This window comes from Budorcas taxicolor, chromosome X (assembly GCF_023091745.1).
Source record: "Budorcas taxicolor isolate Tak-1 chromosome X, Takin1.1, whole genome shotgun sequence".
Taxonomy (NCBI): Eukaryota; Metazoa; Chordata; class Mammalia; order Artiodactyla; family Bovidae; genus Budorcas; species Budorcas taxicolor.
In genome coordinates, this window is record NC_068935.1 from 66368307 (window position 1) to 66382680 (window position 14374).

Genomic DNA, 14374 nt, shown 5'->3' on the forward strand with positions numbered 1-14374 from the left:
ATCTAAAAAATGAGACAAATAAAATGAAACAGCACCAAACATAAACAGACTCACAGATACAGGGAACAGACTAGTGGTTACCAGTGAGGAGAGGGAGAATTGGAGAGGCAAGGTAAGTGTAGGGGATTAAAAGTTACAAGCTAATATGGATAAGACAAACAAGCTACAAGGATATATTGTACAGGACAGGGAATATAACCAGTATTTTATAATAATTTTAAATGGAGTATAATCTGTAAAAATATTGAGTCATTATGCTGTACATCTGAAACTAATATAATAATGTAAATCAACTAAACCTGAATAAAAAACATTCATAGAACTGTATACTGAAAGAAAAATTCAATTTTACTGCATCATATTAAAAAATAAACAGGTGATTAATTAGCTACTTATATGCCCTTGATATTTATTTCTCTGTTAGTGGCCTTGAATAGGCCATAAAATATCTTCAATCCTAGACAGTCTTCAGCTAATAGATGATTTTTTTACAATAGAACTATAAACTTCAATCAGTGTCATGAATTGCCTAATTATTCTTCTCTCTAATAATATTTGATTCTAGTCCATCTTTACATAAAAAAAATAGCCTCAATATTTCACTATAATACTGTAAATTATTTGATATAGTTTCAATAAGTAATCAATCATCTGTATCACCATTATAAAGGAGAAGTTTTCATTTCAGCACATTGTTAGGATTGCTACTTAGAATTTAGTGTTTTTCCAGCCATTAAGATGAGTATTTATCAAAATGGAGATAGTTGAATGGAAACTGTCTGTGGGCAGGTGGGAGCCCCTGACATATTGCTCTTAATTTGCAGTGTTTATGAACTTACTCCTTGGAAGTAAAGCTATGACAAACTTAGACAGTAAACTAAAAAGAGACATTACTTTGCCACCAAAGGTTTGTATAGTCAAAGCTATGGTTTTTCCAGTAGTCATGTATGGATGTGGTAGTTGGACCATAGAGAAAGCTGAGCACTGAAGAATCAATGCTTTTGAACTGTGGTGTTGGAGAAGACTCTTGAGAAATCCTTGGACTGCAAGAATATCAAGCCAACAGACTGTTTTACACATCTGTGTCTCTTTTGCTGTCTTGCATACAGGGTTATCTTTACCATCTTTCTAAATTCCATATACATGCATTAGTATACTCTATTGGTGTTTTTCTTTCTGGCTTACTTCACTCTGTATAATAGGCTCCAGTTTCATCCACCTCGTTAGAACTGATTCAAATGTATTCCTTTTAATGGCTGAGTAATACTCCATTGTGTTTGTGTACCACAGCTTTCTTATCCATTCATCTGCTGATGGATATCTAGGTTGCTTCCCATGTCCTGGCTATTATAAACAGTGCTGTGATGAACATTGAGGTACACGTGTTTCTTTCAATTCTGGTATCCTTGGTGTGTATGCCCAGTAGTGGGATTACTGGGTCATAAGGCAGTTCTATTTCCAGTTCCTTAAGGAATCTTCACACTGTTCTCCATAGTGGCTGTACTAGTTTGCATTCCCACCAACAGTGTAAGAGGATTCCCTTTTCTCCACACCCTCTCCAGCATTTATTGCTTGTAGACTTTTGGATAGCAGCCGTTCTGACTGGCGTGAAATGGCACCCTATTGTGATTTGATTTGCATTTCTCTGATAATGAGTGATGTTGAGCATCTTTCCATGTGTTTGCTAGCCATCTGTATGTCTTCTTTGGAGAAATGTCTGTGTAGTTATTTGGCCCATTTTTTGATTGGGTCGTTTATTTTTATGGAATTGAGCTGCATAAGTTGCTTGTTTATTTTTGAGATTAGTTGTTTGTCAGTTGCTTCATTTGCTATTATTTTCTCCCATTCTGAAGGCTCTCTTTTCACCTTGCTTATAGTTTGCTTTGTTGTGCAGAAGCCTTTAATTTTAATTAGGTCCCACTTGTTTATTTTTGCTTTTATTTCTAATATTCTATGAGGTGGGTCATAGAGGATCCTGCTGTGATTTATGTTGGAGAGTGTTTTGCCTATGTTCTCCTCTAGGAGTTTTATAGTTTCTGGTCTTACATTTAGATCTTTAATCCATTTTGAGTTTATTTTTGTGTATGGTGTTAGAAAGTGTTTTGGTTTCATTTTTTTACAAGTGGTTGACCAGTTTTCCCAGCACCACTTGTTAAAGAGATTGTTTTTCCTCCACTGTATATTTTTGCCTCCTTTGTCAAAGATAAGGTGTCCATAGGTGCATGCATTTATCTCTGGGCTTTCTATTTGTTCCATTGATCTATATTTCTGTCTTTGTGCCAGTACCATACTGTCTGGATGACTGTGGCTTTGTAGTAGAGCCTGAAGTCAAGCAGCTTGATTCCTCCAGTTCCATTCTCCTTTCTCAAGATTGCTTTGGCTATTCGAGGTTTTTTGTATTTCCAAACAAATTGTGAAATTATTTGTTCTAGCTCTGTGAAAAATATCGCTGGTAGCTTGATAGGGCTTGCATTGAATCTATAGATTGCTTTGGGTAGTATATTCATTTTCACTATGTTGATTTTCCGATCCATGAACATGGTATATTTCTGCATCTATTAGTGTCATCTTTGATTTCTTTCACCAGTGTTTTATAGTTTTCTATATATAGAAAAACACCAATACAGTATAAAAACACATATATATGGAATTTAGAAAGATGGTAATGATAACCCTGTATGCAAGACAGAAAAAGAGACACAGATGTATGGAACAGTCTGTTGGCCTCTATGGGAGAAGGAGAGGGTGGGATGATTTGGGAGAATGGCATTGAAACATGTATAATATCAAATATTAAACAAATCGCCAGTCCAGGTTCAATGCAGGATACAGGATGCTTGGGGATGGTACAGTGAGATGACCCAGAGGGATGGTATGGGGAGGGAGGTGGGAGGGGGGGTTCAGGATGGGGAACATGTGTACACCCGTGGTGGATTCATGTTGATGTATGGTAAAACCAATACAATATTGTAAAGTAATTAACCTCAAATTAAAATAAATAAATTTATATTTAAAAAATTTAAAAAACTTCGTGTAATAATAATAATAATAAAGAATATCAAGCCAGTCAGTCCTAAAGGAAAACAACCCTGAATATTCACTGGAAAGGCTGATGCTGAAACTGAAGCTCCAATACGTTAGCCACCTGATCTAAATAGCTGAGTCATTGGAAAAGACCCTAATGCTGGGGAAGATTAAAGGCAGAAGGAGAAGGGGACGACAGAGGATGAGGTGGTTGGATGGCATCACCAACTCATGTTCATGACTTTGAGCAAGCTCCGGGAGATGATGAAGGACACGGAAGCCTTTCCTGATGCAGTCCATGGGGTTGCAAAGTCAGACATGACTGAGAGACTGAACTGTATCTATGAGCTTTAACCAAACACAGACCTGTTCTGTTTTCGTCCCTTCCTGAAATCACAAAGGTGGCAAATAACCTAGTTCCTAGTGATTCTCCTGAGAAGGTTGTGTCTGCGGTTGCTTCCAGTAGCTAGAAACTTTTAGTTCTAGTACCATAATAGTTGAATTATCTATTTTTCTTCAATAACAGGCCTGACTTTCTTGGGTGTCAATCCTTTATTAAGAGAGAAAATCATTCTGGCTGAAAAATTATCAGTATGTATGTATAAATATATGCATGATTGCTGCCATGAAATTAAAAGATGCTTACTCCTTGGAAGGAAAGTTATGATCAACCTAGACAGCATATTAAAAAGCAGAGACATTATTTTGCCAGCAAGGAGATCCAACCAGTCCATCCTAAAGGAAATCAGTCCTGAATATTCATTGGAATGACTGATGTTGAAGCTGAAGCTCCAATACTTTTGCCACCTGATGTGAAGCACTGACTCATTTGAAAAGACTCTGATGCTGGGAAAGATTGAAGACTGGAGGAGAAGGGGAAGATAGAGGATGAGATGGTTGGATGACATCACCAACTTAATGGACATGAGTTTGAGTAAACTCTGGGAGTTGGTGATGGACAGGGAAGCCTGGTGTGCTGCAGTCCATGGGGTCACAAAGAGTTGGGCACGACTGAGTGACTGAACTGAACTGAATTGATATATAAGTATATTTAAAGCCACAATGAAATATCCCTTATATTGGATCTTCTGTTTTAGAACAGGGACTTCCAGCAGAGGTCCCTGGATGAGAAAAATAAAGCCTGTAACCCAGGTTGCTACTGGCAAGTATCATAAAAATAGGAGGAAATTGCTTTAGGATGTTGTGGAGAACAGATTTGAGAAACCCCTGCCCCTGCAAAATTAACAACCTAATGGTATCTTAGAGCTGTTGAATCAACCAACTCTGAGTCTCTTCCTATCTCTAGTATCCTTATTAAGATAAAAATATCCTTATTGTTTATGCTTCTTTGAGTCAAGTTTTCCACTACCTGTTGGTAAAATCATTCTGATATATAAATGCAATGTGCAAAGCAGTCTCTTAGTAGTAGTGGTATTATAGAGGCTTTATTTCTTTTTTAGAACTTGCTAGCTTTTCCAAATGTTTTACAGCAGAGATGAACTGCTGCCAGAATTAGGAAAGAAAAATAAAGGTTCCTTTAAAATAATATTTCATATTATAAAATAAGCATATAGTCATTGCATGAAATATGGGAAACAGTAAAACACAAAACAAATAAAAATTCTTATAAATACATTATTTCAAAATGTATTTTTTGTTGTGTTCTTCTAGTCTTTTTTCTATGTAGGCATATTTTTTACAAAAATGAAATCACCTCTTTCATAACCTGCTTTTCTGCTTGTTAATTTATGAACATTAGACATGACATTAAATCTATGTTTTAATATTAATGGCTACATAATTAGTTCACATTATGGGTAAATGGGGCTTCCCTGGTGGCTCAGATGGTAAAGCGTCTGCCTGCAATGCGGGAAACCCAGGTTCGATTCCTGGGTAGGGAAGATCCCCTGGAGAAGGAAATGGCAATCCACTCCAGTACACTTGCCTGGAAAATCCCATGGATGGAAGAGCCTGATAGGCTACAGTCCATGGGGTCTGGATAAAGTAATACATTCTTGGATATTTGGGTTGATCATTACTCAAAAGTGGAACTGCTAGATCATATGGTAGATGAATTTTTAAAATTTTGAGGACTCTCCTTTTTTTTTTGGCTGTGCCACACGGCTTCCAAGTCCCCAACCAGGGATCGAGCTGAACCCCCTGCAGTAGAAGAGGGGAGTCTAACCCTCTTTGTCTAACTGGACTATTAGGGAAGTCCTTCTCTTGTCTTCTATTTTTTTTTTTAATGATTTTATTTATTTATTTTTGGCTATGCTAGGTGTTCGTTGTTGTGCAGGTTTCCTCTAGTTGTGGATAGTGGGGGCTATTTTCCAGTTGTGCTACACAGGCTTCTCACTGTGGTGGTTTCTCTTGTCGCAGAGCATGAGTTCTAGGCTGCATGGACTTCAGTCATTGTGGTGTGTGGGCTCAGTAGTTGTAACTCCAGGGCTTTAGAGCACAAGCTCAATAATTGTGGTGCACAGGTTTAGTTGTTCCATGACATGTGGGAGCTTCCTGAACCAAGGATTGAACGTGTGTCTCCTGCATTTGCATGCGGATTCTTTAGCACTGAGCAACCAGGGAAGCCCCCTTGTCTTCTTGATGATAACCATTCTAAAAGGCAAGAGGTGATATCTCATTGTGGTTTTGATTTGCATTACTCTGATGATTAGTGATGTTGAGAATCTTTTCATTCATTTGTTAGCCATTTGAATATCATATTTGGAAGGATATCTAATTATTTCCTCCGTCAATTTTTAATTAGACTGTTAGTTGTTGTTATTGAGTGTTACGAGTTCTTTTTTGAATATTAACCCCTTATTTGATATATGGTTTAGCTAATTTTTCTTCCATTCTGCAAGTTGCCTTTTTATTTCATTGACTGTTTCTTTTGCTATGCAAAAGCTTTTATGTTTGATGCAGTCCCACTGGTTGATTTTTGATGTTTGTGCTTTTGGTGTCATATCTAAAAAATCATTGCCATGACCAATGTCAAGGAATTTCCTTAGACTTTCCTCTAGGAGTTTTATGGCATCATGTCTAATGTTCAAGTCTTTGACCCATTTCAAGTTAATTTTTCTGAATGGTGTGAAATAGGACTCATTTTCATTGTTCAGCATTTCTACCCATTGTAGCTGTGGAAATGAATAGAAATGCATCAGAGAAAACTTATCATCACCTATACTGCAGGAGTTGCCAATCTATAGTCAACACAATTTTTGTAAACAAAATCTTATTTTAACACAGCCACTTTCATTCCTTTGCACATTATCTATGGCTGCTTTTGCAGTACAAAACAATTATGAGTAGTTGAGTAAGAGAGTCTATGGCCTGTAAATCCTAAATTATTTACTATCTGGACTGTCAGAGAAAATATCTCTTCTAGGAGAAAAAAAAAAAAAGCCGTTTCTAAGGGAGTCACTTCAAATTTTATCTAATTTAAATATAAATAAAGCTGATAGAAAATTTTGGTGTTGCAAATGCCATGCTTAAAAAGAAAGGTGTTAGCCCACTTGGAAGGTCTATTTGACTTTGATTTATAATAAAATAAACCTGTTTATTTTAGATTCTAACTAGTCTGCTTTATTTAACATTGCCAGAAATAGAAAGTGACTAATTACCATACTTTTTATTGTTTAAATCATAAAAATTAGCAGGGTATACTAAGGATGAACTGTAACACCTTTGATTCATATGTGTATTTATAGTCTTTTAAAATCTTTTGCAGAATTACCTATACAGAAGCATATGAAAATTTTAATATTTTGGTTTTGTTTTTAAAAAGGAGAGGGAGAACAAAATAGAAAGGTAGTCATGGTTACTCTACTCACAAGTAATTAATTTCTACTAAAGAATGACATTGACAAATATGAAGCTTTTTGTATAGCTACACAAATGCACATTTGGTGGGTCTTGAACAAAGATCTGATAGGATAGAGAACCAGGGGAAATACCCTCCCAATGATTTCTCCCTATCATAAGAGTAAGAATGGCTATTTGAAAATAGATAACTGTTTTCTTTGGATAAAACCTGTTAGTAGTTCATGGCCTGACAGTTAATTCTAACCCTCTCCTTCAAGAATGCCCCAAGAGTGTAGTCATCAAGGAGACTGAAGGCTTCTTTTGGGATGCATATGCCTGACCTGCCCATCAGGAATTCATAATCCCAGTGCTAATGCTTATCTAAATTTTTAAAAAAATTGTTCATCACTATTAATTTTAGCTCACATACATTAAAATTAAGTTTTTTTATTTGTGAACTGGTCTATGAATTTTAATGCATGAATGAATTCTTGAAATCACCACCATTATAGGATAAAGAACAATTCCAATGCTACCCACTTTGTATTCAGACCTTCTTCTCAGTACTAATGCATGATATTCATTGTCTCTATAGACTTATCTTTTCCATAAATTCATGAACAGAATAATATATCATGTATCTTTTGGGTCTGCATTCTTTAACTTAGTAAAATGCACTTAAGCTTCATTCATCCATATATAAATACACAATCCATTCATTTTTTACTGCTGAGTAGAATTTTATTGTATGAATGTGTAATTGTTGCAAAACATCTGGGCTGTTTTCTGTTTGGGGCACTTATGATTAAAACTTTAATAAATATTTGTGTGTACTCTTCTCTGTAAACATAAGTTTTAACTTCTCTAGGATAAATACCTGGAAATGGGATTGATGGATGTCATGGCAACTCTCTATTAACTTTCATAAGAAACTGCCAAAATGTTTGTCAAAGTGGCTGCACCTACTTCATTCTTCCACCAGCAGTGGTACAGTGTCTCAGTTGTTCCTTATCCTTGTCAGCACCTGCTCTTGCTGCTCAGTCACTAAGTTGTGTCCATTTCTTTGCAATCACATGGACTGAAAACTCCAGACTCCTCTTCCTCCATTATCTCTCAGAGTTTGCTCAAATTCATGTTCATTGAGTTGGTGACAATATCTAATCATCTCATCTTCTGCCTCCTTTTCCTTTTGCCTTCAATCTTTCCAAGGATCATGGTCTTTTCCAGTGAGTCAGCTCTTTGCATGAGACGGCCAGTATTGGAGTTTCAGCATCAGTCATTCTGATGAATATTCAGGGTAGATTTCCTTTAGGAGTGAATGGTTTCATCTCCTTGCAGTCCAAGGTAATCCCAAGAGTCTTCTCCAACACAACGGTTCAAAAGCATCAGTTCTTTGGTGTGTAGGCTTCTTTATGGTCCAACTCTCACATCCATTCATGACTACTAGAAAAACCATTGCTTTGACTATATGGACCTTTATTGGCAGAGTAATGTCTCTGCTTTTTAATATGCTGTCTAGGTTTGTCATAGCTTTTCTTCCAAGGAGCAAGCATCTTTTAATTTCATGGCTGCAGTCACCATTGGAGAAGGCAATGGCACCCCACTCCAGTAATCTTGCCTGGAAAATCCCATGGACAGAGGAGCCTGATAGGCTGCAGTCCATGGGGTCACTAAGAGTCGGGCATGACTGAGCGACTTCCCTTTCCCTTTTCACTTTTCATGCATTGGAGAAGGAAATGGCATCCCACTCCAGTATTCTTGCCCGGAGAATCCTAGCGACAGAGGAGCCTGGTGGGCTGCTGTCTATGGGGTCGCACAGAGTCAGACACGACTGAAGCGACTTAGCAGCAGCAGCAGCAGCAGTCACCATCTGCAGTGAATTTGGAAACCAATAAATTAAAGTCTGTTACTGTTTTCATTGTTCCCCCATCTATTTGCCCTGAAGTGATGGGACTGGATGCTATGATCTTAGTTTATTGAATGTTGAGTTTTAAGCCAGTTTTTTCCGTCTCCTCTTTCACCTTCATCAAGAGGCTCTTTAGTTCCTCTTTGCTTTCTGCTGTAAGGGTGGTGTCATATGCACATATGAGGTTATTGATATTTCTCTTGGCAGTCTTGATTCCGGCTTGTGGCTCATCCAGCCTGGCATTTTGCATGATGTACTCCACGATGGCCTGCAAGGAGATCCAACCAGTCCATCCTAAAGGAAATCAGTCCTGAATATTCACTGGAAGGACTGATGCTGAAACTGAGACTCCAATACTTTGGCCACCTGCTGAGAAGAATCTACTCATTGGAAAAGACCCTGATGTTGGGAAAGACTGAAGGTGGGAGGAGAAGGGGATGACAGAGGATGAGATGGTTGGATGGCATCATCGACTCAATGGACATGAATTTGAGTAGGCTCCAGGAGTTGATGATGGACAGGGAAGCTTGGTGTGCTGCAGTCCATGGAGTTGCAAAGAGTCGAACATGACTGAGCGCCTGAACTGAACTGGACTGACTCCACCTGCATATTTGAGGTTGTTGGTATTTTCCCCAGCAATCTTGATTCCAGCTTGTGTTTCATCCAGCCTGGCGTTTTGTATGATGTACTCTGCATATAAGTTAAATAAGCAGGGTGACAATAAACAGTCTTGACACTCCTTTCCCAATTTTAAACCAGTTTTTCCATGCAAATTTCTAACTCTTGCTACTTGGCACGCATACAGATTTCTCAGGAGGCAGGTAGGGTGGTCTGGTATTCTTAAGTTTTCAAGAATTTTTCACAATTTGCTGTGATCCACACAATCAAAGGCTTCTCATAGTCAATGAAGCTGAAGTTCGTGTTTTTCTGGAATTCCCTTGCTCTCTCTATCATCCGATGGATGTCGGCAATTTGATCTCTGGTTCCTCTGCCTTTTCTAAACCCAGCTTGTACATCTATAATTTCATCATTGGTTCACACACTGGTGTAGCCTAGCTTGAAGGATTTTTGGCATAACCTTATTAGCATGCAAAATGAGTGTAATTGTGTTATAATTTGAACATTCTTTGGCACTGCCTCTCTTTGGGATTGGAATGAAAACTGACCTTATCTAGTCCTGTGCCCACTGCTGAGTTTTCCAAAATTGCTGTCATATCGAGTGCAGCACTTTAACACTATCCACTATTGTTTTTCAGAATTTTAAATGGGGGGAGGGGGCAGTCCTAAGATGGCAGAGGAATAAGACAGGGATACCACTTTCTCCCCCACAAATTCATTGAAAGAACATTTGAACGCCAAGCAAATTCCACAAAACAACTTCTGAATGCTGGCAGAGGACATCAGTCACCCGGAAAGGCAGCCCATTGTCTTTGAAAGGAGGTAGAACAAAATATAAAAGATAAAAAGAGAGACAAAAGAGTTAGGGATGGAGACCCATACTGGGGTGGGGGGGCAGTCTTAAAATAGAAGTTTCCAAACACCAGGAAACACTCTCTCCAGCAGGTCTGTTGCGAGTCTTGGAATCTCAGAGGGCAACATAACTGGGAGGAAAAATAAATAAATAATTAAAACCCATAGATTATGCACCTAACATCAACTCCCAGCGGAGCAGCAGCCCAGAGGCTCGCATCCGGGTTGGACAGTGAGGCACGGGCTGCATTGTTTAGGGTAAGGGCCGGGCCTGAATGCCCCGACGGCAATCTGAGGGAACTAGCTTGAAATAGCAACCTAGATCATGGGATAGGTATCCCGTGAAATGCCCTAACCTAAGACACCACCAGGCCTGCTCACAGAACAAAGGACTGAGCAGAGCTAGCCAGCTGAGGACAGGCCCATCCGCCACCAGAGACAGGTAGGCGAGGGCAGCCAGAGCCGGAATTGGGCAGCGTGGCCCCAGAGAGGCATCCTGTACCAAACTGCAAGCAGACTTCATTGCTAACCAAGATTTCTTGGGATTCTGGACGGTTGACGTCTGCCAGGAGGGTCACAGCCAGAGATCAGCTCCCCAGAAGAGACACACGGCATACCTGAGAAGACGCTCCTGTTGTATGTACACCCAGAAAACCGAGCCGCTGGGACGGGGGAGGATATAATTCACAGCCTTCAACTGGGGGCGACGGTGCTCGCTAAGCACCTGGTCACCTGAGCTGCTCAGACCTGGGAAGGGCACAAAATGCAGGTCCAACCAAGTCTGCACCTTTGTGAAGTACCTGAGAATCTGAGCTTGAGTGGCTTAGACCTGGGGAGTGCATACAACCCAGGGCCAGCATCAGACAGTTCCCAGCAGAGCAATCTAGAGCCTGAGCTGTGTAGACTGCGAAAGCACACAGGCTGTGAGTGGGGCAAACCCAGTGTGGCTGAATCACTGTGAGCACATGCCAGTGATATTTGTTTGCAGTGTTCCCCCTCCCCACAGGACGACTGAACAAGTGAGCCTTAAAAAAGTGACCACCACAGCCCTGCTTGTGTCCGGGCGGAAATTAGACAATGAAGAGACCAGCAAACAGAAGAAGCTAAAATAAACAGAAGGAACTGCTTTGGAAGTGACAGGTGTAATAGATTAAAACCGTGTAGTTAGCACCAACTACATAGAAAGGGGCCTACAGACCTTGAGAAGTACAAGCTGGACCAAGGAACTATATGAAAATGAATTGACCCCACACTGTCCACTGCAGCTCCAGAGAAAGTCCTAGATATATTTTTACTATTATCATTTTTTAATTAAAAACAAATTTATTTTAAAGTCCCCTATTACTCCTTTAATTTTCATTTTTATAACCTACTATTACCTTGCAAAAAAAAATAGACCCTATTTTTAAAGCAAACTTCATAAACATATATTTTATAATTTTTGTGACTTTTTAAAAATACTGCATTTTTGAGAATCTAACCTCTACTCTAGATTTTTAATCTTTGCTTTTTGGTATTTGTTATCAACTTTGTACCTTTAAGAACCCAGTCTTCAGTACCCGTTTTTACTTGGGAGCAGATTATGTCAGCCACTATGGAGAACAGTGTGGAGATTCCTTAAAATCTGGAAATAGAACTGTCATATGACAGAGCAATCCCACTGCTGGGCATACACACTGAGGAAACCAGAATTGAAAGACACACGTGTACCCCAATGTTCATCACAGCAATAATTATAATAGCCAGGACATGGAAGCAACCTAGATGTCCATCAGCAGATGAGTGGATAAGAAAGCTGTGGTACATATACACAATGGAATATTACTCAGCCATTAAAAAGAACACATTTGAATCAATTCTAATGAGGTGGATGAAACTGGAGCCTATTATACAGAGTGAAGTAAGCCAGAAAGGAAAACACCAATACAGTATACTAATGCATATATATGGAATTTAGAAAGATGGTAATGATAACCCTGTATGGAGACAGAAAAAGAGACACAGATGTATAGAACAGTCTTTTGGACTCTGTGGAAGAGGGTGAGGGTGGGATGATATGGGAGAATGGCATTGAAACATGTAAATTATCACATGTGAAACGAATTGCCAGTCCAGGTTCAATGCATGATACAGGGTGCTTGGGGCTGGTGCACTAGGATGACCCAGAGGGATGGAATGGGGAGGGAGGTGGGAGGGTGGTTCAGGATGGGGAACACATGTACACCCATGGCAGATTCATATCTATGTATGGTAAAACCAGTACTATATTGTAAAGAAAATAAATAAATAAAACTGAAAAAATATTTAAAAGAAAGAAAAGTAGGAATGAGTGAGCCTGGTCCCTTACAGACTAATATGGATTCCTCCCAGAAAAAAACTTGCTCAGGTCAAGAATAATTTTAGGCATTTATCTGTTCTGATCTTCTGGTATCACAGGAACTAAGCATCTTCAAGGGTGCTTATCTAGAATAAGTTCATAGTGGAATTCCCTGTTGCCTTTGGCCCACTGTGATCACTGGACTGTAATGTCAAGGTAATGTCATCCTCTGAATGGGAGGCTCAGGCTTCTGTTCACTTTTTGCTCTTTGGAGAATTTTTCTAAAAATTTACATTTGTATTTCCCAGAAATATAATCACAAGTCTGAATATATAATAGTTTGGAGAAGTCATTTCCTTATTGTAATGTAGAAAAATTGTAAAGGATAAAAATTTCACTTATTCAGTAGGTGGAGAAGTAAATTGTGACCGTTTGTATTTGGAATAAAATGGGAAAATTAAAAAAAAGAATTAAATAGCTCAGCTGGAATTCTATCACTTCCACTAGCTTTGTTTGTAGTAATGCTTCCTAAGGCCTGCTTGACTTCACATTCCAGTATGTCTGGCTCTAGGTGATCAAGCACATCATCGTGATTATGCTGCTCATTAAGATCTTTTTTGTACAGTTTTCTGTGTATTCCTACCACCCCTTCTTAATATCTTTTGCTTCTTTTAGGTTCTTACCATTTCTGTCCTTTATTGTACCCATCCTTGCATGAAATGGTCCCTTAATACATTTTTTTTAAAAAAAAGATCTCTAGTCTTTCCCATTGTATTGTTTACCAGTACTTTTTAGTGTCAGGTTTTTATAACTGTATATTTCCAATCTAATAAGTATTTAATGGCATCGCATAGCTTTAATTAAATTACCCTGACGACTTATGATGCTGAGTGTATTTCATGCTCTTTGGTTCAGTTCAGTTCAGTCACTCTGTCATGTCTGACTCTTTGCAACCCCATGGACTACAGCACACCAGGCTTTCCTGTCCATCACCAACTCTCAGAGCTTGCTCAAACTCATGTCCATTGAGTCGACGATGCCATCCAACCATCTCATCCTGTGTCATCCCCTTCTCCTCTGGCTTTCAATCTTTCCCATATAAGGCAGGGTCTTTTCCAATGAGTCAGTTCTTCACATCAGGTGGCCAAATATTGGAGCTTCAGTTTCAGCATCAGTCCTTACATGAATATTCAGGATTGATTACCTTTAGGATTGACTAGTTTCTTCTCCTTAGAGAAGGCAATGGCAACCCACTCCAGTACTCTTGTCTGGAAACTCCCATGGATGGAGGAGCCTGGTAGGCTGCAGTCTATGGAGTCGCAAAGAGTCAGACACGACTGAGCAACTTCACTTTCATTTTTCACTTTCATGCATTGGAGAAGGAAATGGCGCCCCACTCCAGCGTTCTTGCCTGGAGAATCCCAAGGATGAAGGAGCCTGGTAGGCTGCTGTCTACGGGGTCACGCAGAGTCAGACATGACTGCAGCGACTTAGCGGCAGGGGTTTCATCTCCTTGCAGTCCAAGGAACACACAAGAGTCTTTACAACACCACAATTCAAAAACAACATTTTTTTGGCATTCAGCTTTTTTTATAGTCCAACTCTCACATCCATACATGACTCATGGAAAAAACATGCCTTTGAGTAGACGGACCTTTGTTGGCAATGTAATGTCTCTGCTTACTTATGGGAGAAATACCAATAACCTCAGAGATGCAGATGACACCACCCTTATGGCAGAAAACAAAGAGGAACTAAAGAGTCTCTTGATGAAAATGAGTGAGGAGAGTGAAAAAGCTGGCTTAAAACTCAACATTTCAAAAACTAAGATCATGGCATCTGGTCCAATCACTTCA

The 14374-nt window shown here is 39.2% G+C and overlaps 1 non-coding gene across 1 annotated transcript; it reads left to right on the forward strand.

Annotated features, from left to right (window-relative positions):
* The first annotated feature begins 4853 nt into the window (after positions 1-4853).
* TRNAC-GCA (transfer RNA cysteine (anticodon GCA)) lies at positions 4854-4925 on the forward strand. Its single transcript has one exon. It is a non-coding gene; the product is annotated as a tRNA-Cys (tRNA).
* The last annotated feature ends 9449 nt before the right edge of the window (positions 4926-14374 follow it).